This window comes from Zalophus californianus, chromosome 1 (genome assembly GCF_009762305.2).
Source record: "Zalophus californianus isolate mZalCal1 chromosome 1, mZalCal1.pri.v2, whole genome shotgun sequence".
Taxonomy (NCBI): domain Eukaryota; kingdom Metazoa; phylum Chordata; class Mammalia; order Carnivora; family Otariidae; genus Zalophus; species Zalophus californianus.
In genome coordinates, this window is record NC_045595.1 from 205,783,193 (window position 1) to 205,789,823 (window position 6,631).

At 39.9% G+C, this 6,631-nt stretch overlaps 1 pseudogene; it reads right to left on the minus strand.

The window, feature by feature from the left end:
* Positions 1–3,943: 3,943 nt before the first annotated feature.
* On the minus strand, positions 3,944–4,074 carry LOC113918982 (annotated as a pseudogene).
* Positions 4,075–6,631: the final 2,557 nt, after the last annotated feature.

A 6,631-nucleotide genomic window follows, 5' to 3' on the forward strand; every position in this document is an offset into this window, starting at 1 on the left:
CACATGCAATTTCCTATCCAAAAGGTGAATAATTAGATTGCTTCCTTTTTCCCACTGTAGCAAAACGTCTGGGGCTTCTTCTCTATCTGGCCCTCCTGTCCTTCCAGGCACAGGGAAATTCCACTTTCCAAGCACTTCCATTTGGTTGGACTCATGTGGCTAGTTTGGCTCAACGGGTTACCAGCGGAGTGCTAGGTCTCTCTGTTGGCCTTGGGGTAGCTGTGAAAAAAGCCTTGAGTTGACATAGTCAAGTCCCAGGGTGGAGGCAGTCTGGACTGCCAGGTTGCTACGTGGAGGACAGTTGCTTTGAGGAGCTTCCCAAAGTCATGGCGCATTTGGCCTGAGTAAGAAATAAATCTCTGTGGTGTGAAGCCACTGAGCTTGGGGGCATGTTACTTACAGCAGCCTAACCATGCTTGTGCTTACCATGCACTAGATACTAACTGGTGCATCCAATAAGGAATAGGGTCCAGATTTGCATTGGAGTCCTCTGGAACCTTTTCTGGACACTTCTGGCAAAAGAGCAAATCATAGACTATAGCATCAGTCTGCCCAACTGAGAAAGAAGAGGACAAATCAATTATATTTCTCATTTGATTTTGTTTAAATCATATGAACAGTCACAGACAAAAAATGCCATTACAAATAGCTTTACTAATAAAAGTGTATCACACTGGACATGAAAAATGTGTTTTTGTTTCTTTAAGAGTTGGAGGCAGGGGCGCCTGGGTGGCTCAGTTGGTTAAGCGACTGCCTTCGGCTCGGGTCATGATCCTGGAGTCCCGGGATCGAGTCCCGCATCGGGCTCCCTGCTCAGCAGGGAGTCTGCTTCTCCCTCTGACCCTCTTCCCTCTCATGCTCTCTATCTCTCGTTCTCTCTCTCTCAAATAAATAAATAAAATCTTTCAAAAAAAAAAAGAAAAAAAAAAAGAGTTGGAGGCAAACCTGATGAATTCAGGGGGCTTTTTGGAGTGGTTTTCTCATCCCTAAATGTGTCTTATCTATACTTTGAGTCTTTAGCAATTCATGTTCCATATAAGCCACGCAAAAATAGCTTCCAATACTGATGAAAGGCATGACCTTGGGCTGACAATTTATTTAGGTACCAGCGAGGCCTGGCCATTCTGTGTCTTTTAGGCCACTCTGCATTGATTCCAGTCAATAGCCTGTTTTAAGAAAAGCATGGGCCAGATTTAAAAAAAAAAAAAAAGAAAATCTGCCTTCCCTTGAGTAAACATGGTAACCTGACAGCTCTACTGGGTAAATAATGCACTTTTAAAAAGCCTTTCCAAATAGGTCCTTATCCAGCAAGCTGCTTTTATAAGCTACCACTGTTCTTAATATCCTCTTATTCAAAACTCCTTAAAAAATGTCATGCCTTGAAAATGATAGACATTCTATTGGATTTGAGTTTGCTGAACTTTTTTTTTTTTTTTTATAAAGAAATGTATTTTTTCCTTTTGGTTAGGGAAAAAGTCTTTCTTGAAATATGATCCTCTCAGATAAATAATGGCAATAAAAGTAAATGGAAAGTGGGAAAGAACATGGTTTCTTAGTGCAGTGTGCAGCACTTTCTAATTGGAAAATGCTAAAAGGGAGTTTTCCTTGGAGGCCTCCCATCTGACTTCAGACCAAACAAAACAGTGATTTGCTTGTGAGCACTGAGGTCTCTGTTTTCCTTGTTAAAGGAGAAGCTAAGAATGGAAGAAAAGTCCTAAGTCATAAAAGAGTATTATAGTAATGATTTGAATGGATATTTCACACAGTGTGACAAATACAGAAATTATAGAACATGATGAGCAGAAAAGACCTTTGAGGTCATCTGGTCAACCCCAGGAGGGAGCCGACGTTGCTCTGAAGAGTGTTGACAAAGAGCCCAGCACACTTTTTATTCTTACTAGCATAGTGCGTCTGCTTGTGTTGAAGATTGTACTTTTCCACCTAAAAGAAATTTATCTAGCTTAGCTGAGTTCTGGAATTCTGTGGGACATTTATTCACCTGTCCTAAGTTGGGGATTTGGTGTGCTAATGGCTTTGAAATTCACAGCTTTTGTAGTTCAGGACCTCTTGGGTCCTGAGGTCCTGTTACCTAATCGGTTTTCAAAAATGGATATTGTCAGTCTTTTTGAAGGTCTCTTTATTTACTTAATTAAACATAGTCTATAATACTAACATAATTAGTATTAAAATATTGTAGAGCAGATAAAACAGTGTGTGGTGCCTGTGATTTGACAACATAATCATTGTTTCTGCCTCCATCGTCTCTCCTCTTCTCATTCCCACTTGCATTTCCTTGCTACTTGTGCCTTTTAAATTTAGATTTTTATTCATATACAATATACCTTCAGATAAGTGCATACAGAATAAATATAGCTTGATGAATTTTCCAAGCAGAACCCACTTGTGTATCCAGCACTGAGCTCAAGAGTAGAGTGCACTGATACCCCAAAAGCCCATGTGGGCAGCTCCCGTCCTGCATTCTAACATCATAGATGGATTCTGCCTGTTTTTTTTTTTAATTTGATAGAAAAAGAATCTTCTGGTATATAGCTTTTTTTCCTGGCTTTCACTCAAGCTCCTGTCAGTGAGATTTATTTATTTATTTATTTATTCATTTATTTATTTATTTATTTATTTATTTATAAATATGCTCCTGTTGCAGCATATTTATTCTTTCCATTTTATTTTTTTAGGTTTTTGAGATTTATTTATTTACTTAAAGAGAGAGAGTGAGAGCACGAGTATGGGAAGGGGCAGAGAGAGAGAGGGAGAGAGAAAGAATCTCAAGCAGATTTCCCACTGAGGGCGGAGCCCAACGTGGAGATCAATCTCGTGACCCTGAGATCATGACCTGAGCTGAAATCAAGAGTCAGTTGTTTAACTGACTGAGTCACCCAGGTGCCCCTGATCTTTCCATTTTAAAAATCTATCCCCAGTGCCCAGCCTAGGGTACATTTAGTTCTATCTTTTTAGCTGGTATTCCTTCTCTTCTCTTCAAATGTGTGTGTTACAGTTCATTGCCATCTTCAGACTTCTTCCCTTTGTCAGGTCAGACATGCTGCTCTGATTAGGCAGCAAAGGCACTGCATGCTACCCCTGGGATGTGCAGGCTGATGCCTGTCCTCCTGGACCCACCCAGTGAATACAGCTGGTGTTGACCACACATGCAGGTGAAGTTTGATACAATCAAAGGTCCAATCTAAAGTGCTTTCACTAAAAAGAGCAGTGAGCACCTGTGATCATAAATTTTATCTGTCAACTGGGCTAGGCCACGGTACCCAGATATTTGGTCAAACATTATTCATATAATCAGTTGAAGGCCTTCATAGAAAAAAGACTGGCCTCCCTGAGCAAGAAGGAATCCTGCCAACAACAGATGGCATCTGGACTTGAACCCCAACTCTTTCCTGGGTCCCCAGCCTGCCAGCCAACCCTACAGACTTTGTACTTGCTAGCTCCCATAACCACGTGAGCCAATTCCTTAAAATTAATCTCTTTCTTTCTCTATATATCTAGATGATATATATCTAGATGATAAATATAGATAGACATAGATATGATGTAGATATATAGACACAAATCCTACTGGTTCTGTTTCTCCAGAGAACCCTGACATGGCACCTCTCCCCATGGAAGACCTTGCTAAGTGACCAAGATAAGACATTCTTTATAGCTGGGCCCTCTGAATCTTCCTCAACTTAGTCCTCCAGATAACCATGGCCAGCTAATGAGAATTAGGATGTAAGTTTTGTAGATTATGAGTCTTGCTTTCTTGCACTTAGAGCAGTGGTTCTCAATTGGGGTGATTATGGCTACCCGACCCCCACCCAGGAGACGTTTGGGGATGTTGAGAGGTATTTTATTGTCACAGATGTGGAGGCAGAAATGCTATTGGCATCTAATGGTAGAAACCAGTGATGCTGTTAGACATTCTACAGTGCACAGGACAGTCCCCTCTCAAAGAATCTTCCAGTCCCAAATGCCAGTTACACCAAGACTGAGAAAGCTTTCAATTAGCAATAATCGTACCTCGGATAAACCTCATTGGCTACGATACTGCCACTGTGCAAAGCTGAGAAACACTGCACTAGAGAGACATAATCTAGGTCTTGAAAGTTTTGATGTTGCCCAGATTTAGCTATTAAAATGTAAACATCTTAGATAGGAAATGCCTTAGTTCAGCAATTTTATATGGGTTGGAGAGAGTTAATTCTTCTTTTTTAAGACTTTATTTATTTATTTATTTGAGAGAGAGAGCAGGGGGAGGGGCAGAGGGAGAGAGAGAATCTTAAGCAGACTCTGCACTGAGTGTAGAGCCCCACTCAGGTCTCGAACTCATGACCCTGAGATCATGATCTGTGCTGAAATTGGAGTTTGACCCAGGCACCCCAAGAGTTAATTCTTAATAAACAATATGGATAGTTGTCTTAAAATTCTGAAGTAAAGTGGATATAGCTACCCTTTTATTTATTTTTTTGAAAGAAATTATTTTTCACCTTGTCTCCTCTTAATTCCCTTAAAACCTGAGTCTCCTTTTCCTCCCAGAGACTCAAAAATGGACACCTTCTTTCTCACATAATCCAACCCACAAAAGATTTGCCTGAATCAGCAATCTCTTGGCCAGTGAGAACATGCTACAGATCCTGAGAAGGAGATTGAAGGAAATTAATAAATGGCAGCTTCCTGCACTTTGCTTTCAACAATAACAAAACATATCAAAAGAGCAGAATGCAATAGTCAATAGATTTTCTCATTCCTGGCAACCACAAGGCTTTCTTACAGAAAAGTTCCTCCTAGTTCAGTGCTCACCATTGGTTTGGTCAGAAGCCCAGGAGGTCTCTCTAAAGATGTTAAGCATATAACACTTGGTGTAGGAGGCCCGGATTATGTGCTTTCTGGAAGAGGGCTCTGTATCTCTCAAAGGTGTAGGAATTTGCATGAGAATTTCTTTTTTTTTTTTAAAGATTTTATTTATTTGACAGAGAGATAGAGAAAGAGCACAAGTAGGCAGCAGGCAGAGGGAGGGGGAGAAGCAGGCTCTCTGCTGAGCAGGGAGTCCGATGTGGGGCTCGTGACCTGAGTCGAAGGCAGACGCTTAACCAACTGAGCCACCCAGGTGCCCCTGCATGAGAATTTCTATCTGCTATATTCTTAAGGCATAGCACATACTAATATAGTACTAACAGGGTAATAGATAATTTACTGGATTATTTTGAAATAATTTTTTCTAAATACTGTGCAAGTTGTAGTAATTTAAAATATCATAACATAGGACATGCAATATGTGTGGAAAAGAGGTATAAGCTAGAAGAAGATGTAAAATGATGTTTTATTAACATTGAATTTCACTGTATTTTAGAGTGTGATACTAATCCCCAACAACCAGGGTAGAAAGGAATTTGTGATTCTTTTTATAGTGAACAAACTTCATAAAAAAACAAAAACAAAAACAAAAACAAAACTCTGGGGCGCCTGGCTGGCTCAGCCATTAAGTGTCTTCCTTTGGCTCAGGTCATGATCCCTGGGTCCTGGAATCGAGTCCTGCATCGGGCTCCCTGCTCTGCTGAAGCCTGCTTCTCCCTCTCCCACTCCCCCTGCTTGTGTTCCCTCTCTCACTGCGTCTCTTTCTGTCAAATAAATAAAATCTTTAAAAAAAAAACCTATGTGAATATTCTCTGGAGACCCCAAAGATAGAGAGAAATCAAATAAAAATAAATCAGCCTGGAAATCCATTAAGGTTTGTGCAAAATATCAGGAAATCAGCACTTGGGAAACAAACACATTCAATTATTATTACTACTTTGTAGCAAGATAGTTATTTAATTGTGTCACCAATGAGAAGAAAGTGGTATATTTTTCAGTTTGGTATTTTCAGAACTGTTGGTGATTAGCTAAATAAATAAATATGTAAGAAAATTATTTTTATCTCTTCCTGGTATAGCTAAAGTAGCTGGTCAATTATCGTCAATAGATTTTATTTATAAAAGCCACATGTAAGAGACAAAGGTCAACAGATGAAAAGGACCCAGTCTCTTGGCTTGGATTTCAAGAGCTTGGTGGCAATATTCCAAACATCCTCAAGCCTGATGACCAGGATATTTAATAGTGCAGTACCACCATGAGGCTGAGAACTCTTAGTTCTGAATCACAATTGCATTGCACATTGTCTACGGAAAAAATACAAAAGCTCATCTCTTTGTCCAGCATATGGCTAGCAAGATTCCAAAACTATATCACTGGTTTGCATTCCAATAAAAAAATAAAATAATTGTTAGTGAAATAAAACATAGCTAGAAAGGTAAGGTAAGGTTGAAGAGATAGAACAGTGTGCCTGTATTTAGAATTAGCTTTGGATTCTGCTGATCAATGGACTGAGAAGCAGATAATCAAGAAGAAGTAACTATACAAAGGGCTGTAGCAGATACACTGATGTTGTGCTAAGGGCAAGGTAGGAATCTGGGGTTACCACAGCTATAGCTGAGTAGTGTTGGCCATGCTGTGAGTCATCCAGTTGACCTCTGCTTTTTGTCATGCAATACCACAGCTTGAACTAAACTATTCTCTCATCTTTTGGAGTGGTTCTGATGAAACATGCTTGTTGGTAAATTGGCATAGGTTGACCTGCTCCTAT